This window comes from Podarcis bocagei (genome assembly GCF_964188305.1).
Source record: "Podarcis bocagei genome assembly, chromosome: 1".
In the NCBI taxonomy this organism is placed as follows: domain Eukaryota; kingdom Metazoa; phylum Chordata; class Lepidosauria; order Squamata; family Lacertidae; genus Podarcis; species Podarcis bocagei.
In genome coordinates this window covers 14219281-14231793 of record NC_138125.1, presented here as the reverse complement: position 1 = coordinate 14231793, position 12513 = coordinate 14219281, and the positions used below count along the sequence as shown (strand labels likewise).

Sequence of the window (12513 nt, the reverse complement as noted above, 5' to 3'; positions counted from 1 at the left end):
GGTGATCAGAAAGAGGATGAAGCCGTAAAGCTACTGTCCCAGTGCAAACAAAGATGTTTGAGGCTACGAGCGTTTATGCACGAACTTGCCCACCATCAGAGATCCACTCAAGTCAATGAGGCTCGTCAAGCAGAAACCTGTTAAGCACCTGTCTAACTGGGCATTTGCCCAGCTGGGAGACTATTCAGTGGGTCAAAATTATGGCACCAACACAGGAAAATATAATTTGTTCTCATCTAAAGAACGAGCTGGGAGCTGGGAAGCCCCTGGCGCAAATCTCTCCACAGCTATGGAATCGCTATGGATGCTTTGTGTATTTATTTACATTTATTAATTCTTAAACTTGTTAGTTGCTTGCCACCCAAAGGCCACCAAGTGACTTACATTAAAGAAAAGTATACGTGTATATATATCATAGGAACAATCTTACTCGGCTAGAAGAAGAAGGAGAAGGAGGAGGAGGAGGAGGAGGAGGAGGAGGAGGAGGAGGAGGAGGAGGAGGAGGAACAAAAAGGCAGGGCAGAGCTGTTACCATAGATTCCTGGCAGCTGATGCTTCCTAGAGTGGAGAGAGGGAGGGGAGATGTGACAGGGAGGCTGGTGAATGAACAGGAGATGAGGGACCTTGAACTTGGTTTCCCCCTGCTCTGGAACGTAGGACTTGAACCAAGTGACTCAAGTTACAAGAAAGGAGATTCCGACTAAGCATCAGGAAGAACTTTTTCACAGTGTGAGCTGTTCAGTCAGTGGAATGGACTCCCTTGGAAGGTGGTTGACTTGGCTTCCTTGGAGGTTATTAAGCAGAGGTTAGATGGCCATCTGTCATGGATGCTTTAGTTGAGATTCCTGCTTCTCAAGGGGTTGGACTAGAAGACCCTTGGTGTATCTTCCAGCTCTACAATTCCATGATTCTATGACAGGCATAGGGAAACTCCAGCCCTCCAGATGTTTGGGACTACAATTCCCATTGTCCTTGACCACTGGTCCTGTTAGCTAGGGATGATGGGAATTGTAGTCCCAAACATCTGGAGGGCCAGAGTTTGCCTATGCCTGTTCTATGATCACCACATAGCAGGCGGAACAGGCCCACAGGTCTATAGGTTGCAATCTCTCCCACTATGGTGGAACGGGTTACTATTTATTGTTTCAAAAGGTATATCTGCAGTATAATATAAGTCAGCACAGACAAATGTCATTGAAAACTGCACCCTCTTTCATGTTGGTGATGCATCAGTGGGTGATGTACTTGAAATTCATTGGGTTGTATTCAAAGTAGCACTATAGAGATCATTCTGCCAGCACAACTATTTCTGCTTTTCTGACAGAATCTCTCCCCCCCCCTCTTTCTCTCTGACAAGGACAATAAAGACTGTAAAAAAGAATGGGAACAGTTCATGAAGTATTTGCAGAAATACTGTAAATAAGTGGACTCACTAGCAGGGTTTGAGTAAACACTTACAATTATGGGGGAAAGTCAAAGAGCAATAATGGGGGGGGGCAAAATTTAAGATGCAATTGGGAAAGATACGGTATAAAAATGAAAAATATACAAGAATATTTAGTTGAAAGATTTGAAAATTAAGGCAAATAGAGCAAGCAGAAGTAGCAAATATTTGAAAAACCAGAAGAGGAGGTTGGGGGAAGTCAAGGGAGGGGGTGGGTGGGGAAAGATTTGGATTTATGAATTTTTTGATTGTATTCATGATGATTGTGTTGAATATAAAATTCTAAAATACAATAGAACTTATTTTTAAAAAGAAAAACAAACAATCTCCCCTCTCCCCCCTCCCCCACTACCCATGTTGTTCTGCAGTTCTCCCAACCCTACAGATCTGATTTCGGGACAACACAGGAAATATGCAAGGGGCAAAACGGGGGAAAGCCTCATTAGGCTAGCAGGAATCATTGTGCTGGCATCTGCTACTGCAAACAATTAGTGGAATGTGGCCCATTATTATCATTTATTGGTATTATTTTTCATAGAATCATAGAATCATAGAATCATAGAGTTGGAAGAGACCACAAGGGCCATCGAGTCCAACCCCCTGCCAAGCAGGAAACACCATCAGAGCACTCCTGACATATGGTTTTCAAGCCTCTGCTTAAAGACCTCCAAAGAAGGAGACTCCACCACACTCCTTGGCAGCAAATTCCACTTTTTCATCATCATCATCACGGTTGGGTTGCTGGGTTGTAAGTAACTCACTTTGGGTTGCCTTGGGAAAGATAGAACGACCCGGTTTCTGATTTTCACAGTCATTCTTGCCATCTCTGCATAGTCCAATAGTTTAGCTGGCCAGTCCACTCTGGTAGGGACCTTGTTGTCTTTCCAACTCTGGGCAAGCAGTATCCTTGCAGCTGTTGTTGCATACATAAACAGTCTTTCCTGTTCCTTCAGTATCTCTGCACCTAGAATTACTAACAAAAAGGCGTCTGATCCCCCCCCCTTCAAAACTTCAACAAAGAATGGGAGAAATTCATATTATATCTGACAGACCACTGTAAACATTTGAACTCTTTGGCAGGTCTTAAATAACTCTTGTAATGTTACATGGACTTTGGGTATAATGGAGGACTGAAAAATTAGGAGGGCTTATAATATGCAGTTGAAAATATTAACCAAAGAACCCATGGGGGGTGGAGGGAAGTTTAGAGATTGAGAAAAATCTTGTGTAATTTTTATTATTATTGGTGATTTTGAATGTGAATGAATTTGTAAAATCAAATAAAAATCATTTTCAGAAAAGGGGGGGCATATGGGACAGATAGAACAACCAACAAATTTAATAAGTAATAAAACAATAAATAATCGTGGATTCTGAGCCCACTTGGAAGGGTTGCAGGCAACCAATCAGTTCATATTCCTATTCAGTCTTGGTTGGATAAACTTCACATTTTATCAATGGGCCTTCCAGACTTTCCCATCTGATCCACCCAAATCCATGAAGACTGAACAACTCAGTGGATTCCAAATCCTGACCAGCAAAACTTGCATTAGCTCCTTTAACTGTCCCACCACAGACTCCACCCACTGCCATTAACTTGTAAAAATCTCAAGTTGACCACCCAACTGACACCTGATTTAATTTTTCTTTTCCTAACATAGTGCTGAACTTGCAGCTGGCATTTTATAAATAATGATCTGTATCATGATGAATAATAAGTCCCCTTCAGTTTCTAGGCTTAGAATACTTGAAGGCCTATGATTCATAATTCCTGAACTCATTTATTTCCCTATAAGGAAATCATCTGAGGAAAAATATGACATTTCTGCACATTCCTACCTATACACAAGCTTCCCTTCTTCTCTATTATATTCTCATTTCAGACACCTTATCTATCATTCTACATTTTCATCCCTTTCATAGCTCTAATGACTGATGGGGGGGGGGGACATTTCCTTCTTACACTCGTGCTATGAAGGCTGTGTCTTTGCCCATCTCATTCAAAGCACATACTCTTCTTTTCCTTCCATGATCACTTTTTATCCCTGAACTGGTGGAGTCTTCCTTGCATTTCAGCTCAAGACAGTGGCGTAGCGTGGGGGTGCAGGGGGGGCATCCACACCAGGCGCAACATCTGGGGGGTGCGCTCACACTCTCAGCTCTCTGCCCCTACCTGGCTCACTCACTCTCTCTCACTGCAGTGCTGGCTGTGCGAATCCGATCCGAGCCGCCGGGTCACCGCCCACTGTGGAGAGGGGGGGGGCCAGGCGTGCGCTGCGGAGAGAGAGCAAGGGACTATCTGGGGGAGGGACAGTGCAGCAGCCGCCCAGCGCAGCGCTGAGTGCGGGAGAGAACCACACCAGACCAGCCCAGGCAGCAGCAAGAAGAAGCTGGCAGCGGCGGCAGGTTAGGGGGCGCAAATTACTTGCCTTGCCCCGGGTGCTGACAACCCATGCTACGCCACTGGCTCAAGAGATTTGTCCCTCTTTTACTGCTGTTCAAATTTTCAGCTGGTCCTGATTTTGGGAGGGAGGCATGTATGTGTTCCTCATTTGTTCCAATTTCTTATGTGTTACTTTACTTTCTGGATTCAACTTTTCCATTTTCATACATTTCTCTCTTTCTGTTCCCATCTGGGTCTCTGTTTCATCCAAAACTGTAATGAGAAAAGAGGGTGGGGGGAGGAAGGGAGGGGGGTGGAAAGAGAAAAGGAATTTCAGCTCTACTTGAAAATGAGTCAGAGAACTCAATTTCTGCAAGGCTTCCATTCCTCACTAGCCCGCCACTCTTTGTGCATCTGCAAAACCATTGGCATCAAGAACTGGAAAAATCCTTTGACTCCTTTTATGCATCTCCATTCAGTATGAAAGGTCTTTAATCATTGCTCTATGCGCAGATTAGCCTGTGTTGTTATTCCTTTATGTTGTGCAGATTCTTTAATCCCTTGGCAAAGCCTCTGAGTTACATTTCTGTGACAATGCACAGCGAAAACAAGGACGGTTTTAATTTACTTTTAGGAAAGCTGATTTGAAATGGCCTTTTCCTTTCTGACTGCTGCATTTCTGCCCCAAGTTCTCTTCCACAGCACCGGAAGAACATAAGTGAAGCCCTGATGGCTCTAGTGGGTCTGTACCACTCACCTGACCTCCTTCCCTCCCTTCTGCATACTAGGAGAGGAAGGGGACAGGCAGAGGGGAATTCAGTGCTGTGCAAATGCACTGGCAGAACCAATTTGGTGATCCTGCCAGTGTGTTTGCACTGTGACAGCCTCACCACTGATTTGCCCCTCCGTCGTGCTATGCAGCAGCAATGCAGCCAAATCTCATTTTTTCTCAGTTTGGCGATCACTCATAGCCAAGTAGGATTGTCTTCTATGAATACGGTCTTAATGGTGTGTTCGTAAGAGACTGTAGAGGCAAATTCTGGATCTGCACGCCCTTCCACAGTGGGGACATAGTTTTGGGAGCTGGTCACAGAGAGGGTTTGCCAAACGTGCCTTCCTCTTCGTTCGTTTCTCCTTTCACTCTGAGTTCATGTTTCTTCAAAGTCCACAACACCTTTGGTAAAGGCTGTTCTCAAATTGGAGCACTCACAGGCCAGTGTTCCCCAATTTTTTGTGCTTATACTGCATTTTTTAAGATTTGCCTTGAGAGAGTCTTTATACCTCTTTTGTTGTCCCCCAGTATTTCACTTTCAAATGGAGGTCAGCTGAGCAGTGCAGCCCAACTATTCCATCTGCTACTGACTGCTGGGTCCGCAAGCACAGGGATCACCAACTTTTTGGGATCTGTGGGTCCACTTGCAAACCGGAGAAACTGTTGCAGGAGCCACACACACACACACACACACACACACACACACACCCCACAACCTATTGCACCCATATTCATCCCTCTGCAATACCCCCTGCCCCTATGATTCCTGTTGTACCTACCCCAAAACTGAGAAGTCTGCCCTTGCAAGCGAACCACTGCAGCGATTGTCCTGAAATTTGACAGGCTTCATCCCCTCAGAAGGGGGAAGCAACTGTGCCTGTGAATTGCAAATATTTCTTGCAGAAAGTAAACAAAGTTGCAGACTTTGGTCGTTGTTTTTTAATATCAAACTTCAAAGGTGCCCAATGGGAACTCCTGAATGAATGTTTGATTAGGGTTATTAAACACTAGCTCCACCCCAAGTAGATTTGGGGCCAGATGTGGAGCAGGCAGGCCTTGGGTTGGCCTGGGCCGTGTTCCCCTGGGGCCAGGTGGGGCCCTGGGGTCTGTGCACAGCCAGGTAGAGATAATTTCATCCCTTCTTCCTTGCTAATTCATTGATCACCTGGGAGTTTGGGCTGCATGAGGAATGGAGGACAAGGTCTTTTCCAACTGCTTAACTCTTCCCCCCCTTTTGTGCTCATTTAGTTTTTGGACTTAACGGCGGCCATAGAATATTCAGAGCACTAGAGATATCCCAAGGCCGGCTAAAAGTAACTCACGAGGGCAGAGGAGCAGGGACTCTGAATCAAAGGCCTGTTTCCCCTATTCCCTCCCCTCTACTTGTTTCCATAAGCTTCCCCTGTCTGGAATGGCTGGCCTCTTGGGAAATTGCCTGGCTGCATATGGAGATGTGCTTAAAGCCAATTACGCACGCAGTTTTGGATTTTGCCGGAGAAACTCGCTGGGATCATTTGGGGGCATCTTCACCACATCCTACATGCTATTAAGAAGGGCTCATCTACCAAACTAATAACACACAAGCAGCATTTACCCTGCAAGTCAAAGCGGGGAGAAATGGTTTCCAGTTATTTATGCCTTGGCAGTCTCACCTTTTGGAAGCTCCGCTTGCGCTGATAAAGCCAAATGCTACACCGGAGACCTCTTAAGCATGTAGCTGTATATTTATCCCACTGATAAAAGAAGTTATCCATCTTTAACATGCGCTGCTTTGGGGTGTACTTGATAAGGGCATAAACAGGGTGCACAGATGCGCCAGCCGCCTTGGTAATCATTGTATTGTGCCATTAAGTACACAAGGGTTTCATTCTTTCAAGATATATATTTTTCCTTGTAATTGGAAACCTGTCATGGTGCATTTGCCAGTGGACAGAATATTTATGTACCAGATTCATTAACACGGGGATGATGTGTAAGAAGGAAGCCTCCCCACCCCGTCAAAGTAATGAAACAAGGTGCAATACAAAGTCCCACGGAGCCATTCTGCAGATGACACATGTTTGCAACTGGGAGCCTCCCGCTGCATCCAGTGTTTTGCTTTTGTAACAAATTCCCAGGAATAATAAGTCATAAGGACGATCTGCACTTGAAAACTGCTCCTTTTGGACCGCGGAGTCACAATCCTTCCTGCCACAAGCAATAAACAGCAAGCGTTAAGTCCCACAAAAGAGAGATAAAGCCAAGGCTTCTCTCCCGTTTGGCTCGGCAGAACATATCAATTTTTGTCAATTTCTGGGATTTTAATTAAAAGACAGAGGTTGGTTCCAAACCAAACCAAACCAAAGCCTAATTACCACAAGTGTTAATTGCAAATCTTGCTGTTTAACCGAATGACTAATGGAACAGGATGGCAAAACGCCTTCCCGACAGCAAACAGATTTCATGACAAATGAAGCAAGATGCAAATTGAGGGCATCTCCCAGCCTTTGAAATCTGGGCGGCATGACTGCTGTGAATAATAATTGTGGCTGGTGGGTACTGGTTTGGGGGTAATGTTGATTGTGAAATTTGGCCGGCAATTAGAAGGGTGAGAATGAGAGAAGGTGAGAAAGCCAAACAGGCATTAAAATGCTCTAATGTTTCCGGCAGTCCACTGCTTTCTCTGAGACAAGAAAGCTTCTAGTCATAGTTAGTTACCAAAGCTGTCATTGGGGATAGGTAAGAAATTCAATTCTGTTTGCACTTAAAGGCCAACCTACGTAATTTAAACTTTCGAAAGCAATATGCAAACTGAAACACAGCCATCCTTCAAAATTTGCACTTTTTTGAATTTTTGTAATGCAATTATGCAGCTTTAGCTTTCAGATCAATTGAAAACCAGCAAAAAACTAGTCTAGTTTATCAAAGCTAGAGTGCAAGGCACAACTGAAAGCAACAAGCTGACTTGCACTTTTAAAAGTGTGTTGTGTAAAGTAAAAACAAACAAACAAAGAAAAAACAATTAAAAGCTGAGGAAGGAAGACAACTTCCTGAAGGAGCTGATCTACAGTGTACTCACCTGCCACTTAATCAACACCTGTTCTTCACTCCCTATTCCCAGGGGGTTAAACCAGTGCAGAATTCAATGGCCAGATTGCTCACTAGGGCAAGATGGCTGGAGCGTATAATGACAAACCTGGCCCAACTGCACTGGCAAATTTAAACAAACGAACAGGTTGAATTGCCTGCCTGGCATGAAGGTTGCAGGTGTTGCCCATTGCCTAGGTAGCCTGGCAGAGTCGGTGGCCATGGTGAATGTTGGCACCAAATGGAGTTATGAGGTCCTGGAAGCAAAATTCAGGTTGCTAGACAGGATGCTGAAAGCCAGGGCTTCCAAGGGAGGAGATATGGTGTATACACACACACACACACACACACACACACACACACACACACACATATTGAAGGCTGTCATGTGGAAGAGGGAACAAGCCTGTTTTCTCCTGCCCTGGAGGGACTCAAACCAATGACTTCAAGTTAGAAGAAAGCAGATTCCAACTAAATATCAGGGAAAACTTTCTGACACCAAGAGCTGTTCAACAGTGGAATGGTCTCCCTCGGGAAGTTGTGAACTATCCTTTCTTGGAGGTTTTTAAGCAGAGGTTGGATGGCCATCTGTCATGGATGCTTTAGCTGAGATTCCTGCATTGCAAGGGATGGACTAGATGAGCCTTGAGGTCCCTTCCAACTATACAATTGTACGAGTCTATGATTCTAAGTCTGGATAAACATGCACTCATCTGTAAAATGGGAACAACTGAGACCGTTGCTCACAATGTGATGGCTGTGAATCTGTAGAGGAGGAATGGACTGCCTCCTTAAAGGCTGGCTGGCTGGCTGGAACTATGGACAGGAGCACACCCATCAGTACGTAGGAATACAATGAAACATTTTTATTTTTATTTTGCTGATAAATTTTTATTGGTATTATACATATATACATATAAACTTATACAAAATCCAATACTTAAATTGCACAAAATATATTCATTCCATAAGTCATAAATACATTTATTTTAGGCTCTGCCAAGCCTTGGACTTCCTTCCACCCCTTTGGTAAGTATCAAATAAACTTTATATTCACGTATTTTATCTCTTTTACATAATAGCCTTTTACTGTTAAAGTTATTTCCTGGAATACAATGAAACATTTTGTTGCAGATCCGACTTCTTCAGAACCTATCACTCCAACATGGTCCTGAGACTGAGACCATATAACTTGCCCTCAAGCAAGGCCATCCATTGGTCCCCTTGGTTGAATGATACAGGTCAGCTTTCAGCATGCAAACCATTAAGCCGTCACTGGGTTCCTACAACTGTCTGTTGACGGGCATCAGATCCAGGATGGTGTATGCCAACTGAGCAAGAAATTGGCCATTTCCCCTTTAAGCGGCCACAGTTGCAAAGGATGAAGCCTCTTGCTAGGCTACTAACCAGGATCCAGCTGTTCATGCCTAAACAGGCAATTTCAAGTCTTAATCCAGCAAACACTGTTGGGAATTGAACTGCCTTCTCTTTGGTGGCAAGAACACCGACGCACCAGCCCCCCTCATGTGCCTGGACATTGCCTCAGCTACTTAGCAGCCGTCGTTTTGTGCCGTTTGTATTCAGATGTGATTAAGCCCCCACTACGATTTTATACTGGCCTCCTCTAAATTAGATTAGTGCAAATCAATTCCATTTTTTTCTTCTCTGTCTCTTTTTGACAGAGGCAATTTGTTGCAGATATCTTGCCGGATTCCCAGTCACAACAAGAAGTGGTTCATAAAGCTTATGCAACAAGGTTTATCAGTATTGGTCCAGCTTTTGATACTTTGCGGAGTCTACCATTCTGTGATTTTGCTGCTGTTGCTGCATTATTTTAATCTGAGACATTCTTCCTTCTCTCCCCCTTTGCCCCGAATTATAATTATTATTATTTACTCATGGCGGATACTAATTTTGCAAAACACTGTGTTGGAACTCTCCTCAGCATCTGCTCCGCAGTATGATTAAAATAATGTAAATGTTTAGAAAATGCAAATGATGCCTGCGATAATTAGCGATGATGCTTTTCTGCTTTTATTAATAAGGCTGTGCTGCTGGCAATTGCATTTCCATTTCAGATGAAGGTTCAAAGCCCTCAACCAATTTCCTGTTATCTAGAAGAATGGCATTCAAAAGCCAACCTGCTCATAGAGATCTCCGGCATGGGTAGTTTGCATAGATGGGCGTAACCCGTCTTTCTTTCTCGCCCAATGCATGATTTCCTTCCTCGTTGTGGCTGATTTTCAAAAGAATGAGGACTTTCAACAGTTGTGTCTGGAGCTGTCTGTCTGCATCTTTCTTTCCTTTTTCTTTCCGGTAATAGGTTTGAAATAAATTGCCAGACCTCTGGTATATTACAATTTAGGAGGCGTGTTAGCAGATTAAAGCAACATCTGGTCAGAGAAGGGAAAGGGGAAAAATAGGGAGATGATCAACACAATGGGCAATGTTTTAATTGAAATAGGCATTTCTCCAAAAAGAGATTACCTGGTCTGGCTTGACGTCTCTAAATGTGGACCGCTGGCACGGGCAGATCCCCCAAAATCTTGGCGGAGAGACAGAGTGGAGGGACGGCTGAATGTTAACAAAGGCATCATTAATATTGATGGGTAATTCACATGGCAGCGAAAAACTGCATTATTAGCCGCCATTGTTATGGTGCTGGCATTAATATTCAATGAGGCTGTGTAGGTACAGAAATTCCCCGACTTCTAGGGTAACCCAATGGTACAATAAAAGGAAAAAATGCAGTGGGAGCCTGGGGGAAGGGAGAGTTTCCTGCCTGTTACACAAATCCACTAATCCAAATCTACCATTAAGTAGAAAACGTTACATAAATGCTATCTTCCTGGCAATGCTCAATATACCTCCCCTCACTCCCAGTGTGGTTGCGCCTTCTTTATAGAAGGTCTTGTCCCCACAGATGAAAGCTGGCATGAGTGGAAGAGATGGCTGCTGGGAAAGGCAGCCCTTGTCTTCTTTCTCTCCTATCCCCGGATGCTTGTAACACAGGCAAGGGGCACCTTTGGCCCGTGGGCCTAATAGAGCCTGGCAGCAGCGGTGTAGAGGCAAATTCATGACAGCCACACACCTCACAACTAGCCCCCTTCTAAGCTTATACAATAATTATAATTGGGGGTGGGGCATTGCGAGGATCTTGCAATTGTTTTTCAGCAGTGCTATTTTTCCAGAAAAAGAGGTGCCAGAAATCACCATGAACAACTCCCTCGTTCTCTTAGAATGTCAATGGCAGCCACCTGAGAGGTGCCGGAACCAGGTTTTTGTTTGTTTGCTTGCTTTTTCAGCAGGAACTGAGTTCCCTTACCTTTTAAAAATTAAATAATAATTATTTTTTTTGTCTGGGAGGGTCTGGAACCAATGCCCGAGCCAAAAATTTACCTATATCGCTAGTCAATAAAGTTGTGGCCATTTCTAACCCAAATCACCATCTGCTTGAGTTTATTAATCACGTCTTACATTTAGCCTCTGCGCGCTCTCTCTCTCTCGCTCTCTCTCTCTCTCTCTCTCTCTCTCTCTCTGTGTCCCTGCAACTGGGCCCACAATAAATAAATAAATAAATAAATAAATTGCATGATGAGTCCCCCCCACTCCCCCCCCAAAAAAAAAACACTGGCCAGAAAACTACCTGAGAAATGCCAGAACTGAGTTCTGGTGAGTTCCAGCTGGAAGGAAAAGAAAAGAAAAAGCTCTGTCTTTCAGCTAGATCAGGCTTCCTCAAACTCGGCCCTCCAGATGTTTTGAGACTACAATTCCCATCATCCCTGACCACTGGTCCTGCTAGCTAGGGATCATGGGAGTTGTAGGCCAAAAACATCCATCTGGAGGGCTGAGTTTGAGGAAGCCTGAGCTAGATCTACCATTTTCTGTCCAAATGATTTGGAGTTCTCTGGTATCTCCTTTCAGAGTGACTTAAGCTGTGATTTCCCTGACGTTCTATTGCATGTAATCGAATGTGCACAACGTTCTCCTGAAATGGAAGCACCTTGTCTTCTCACTATTCCTAAACTGTTCCTTAGCTTTGTAGCCTACAGATTAATAATAATAATAATAATAATAATAATAATAATAATAATAATAATAATTTTTTATTTATACCCCGCCCATCTGGCTGAGTTTCCCCAGCCACTCTGGGCGGCTCCCAATCAAATGTTAAAAACAATACAGCATTAAATATTAAAAACTTCCCTAAACAGGGCTGCCTTCAGATGTCTTTTAAAAAGAAGATAGCTGCTTATTTCCTCGACATCTGATGGGAGGGCGTTCCACAGGCAGGCGCCACTACCAAGAAGGCCCTCTGTCTGGTTCCCTGTAACCTCACTTCTCGCCATGAGGGAACCGTCAGAAGGCCCTCGGTGCTGGATCTCAGAACAACTCCTCTTCAGCGTTCTTCCCGCAACCCTTTTCCAGAGGGACCCCAGGAGCCAATCCACAGTGGCCGACTTGCTTCCTTTCACTCCAAGGGGCTCCAGTTGGTGCAAAGGGTGAAAAGGCACATTCGCCCTGCAGGACATGTATTCCCAGGGTCCTCTCAGACCTGACACTGTCCCTGAGCAGCAGTGGCTGGCTTCCTGTTGGATTGGTAGTATGGGAAGTATAAAAGTATAAGGCTTCTGCTTTCAAAGTTGCTGCTGCAGCTGCTCTTGCTAAATGAGGGAGGAAGCAGTCCGAATTAAAAAGCCATTTGTAGAACACCGGAGGAAGGTTGTAATAATTGTTATTTATACTCAGGCATACCTTTTAATTTCAGTGGGTCAGCTCTCAGTATGACTAACATTGGATGCAACCCAAAGTATCACACAGTGGCAGATTCTAACATTTCTTTGGCCA

General features: G+C 44.2%; 1 long non-coding RNA gene across 1 annotated transcript; it reads right to left on the bottom strand.

Moving 5' to 3' along the window:
* Positions 1–9863: 9863 nt before the first annotated feature.
* LOC308587675 lies at positions 9864–11415 on the bottom strand. The gene is made up of 3 exons (XR_014008513.1): positions 11312–11415; positions 10153–10239; positions 9864–10058 (listed from the first exon to the last, which is right to left on the bottom strand). It is a non-coding gene; the product is annotated as an uncharacterized lncRNA (long non-coding RNA).
* Positions 11416–12513: the final 1098 nt, after the last annotated feature.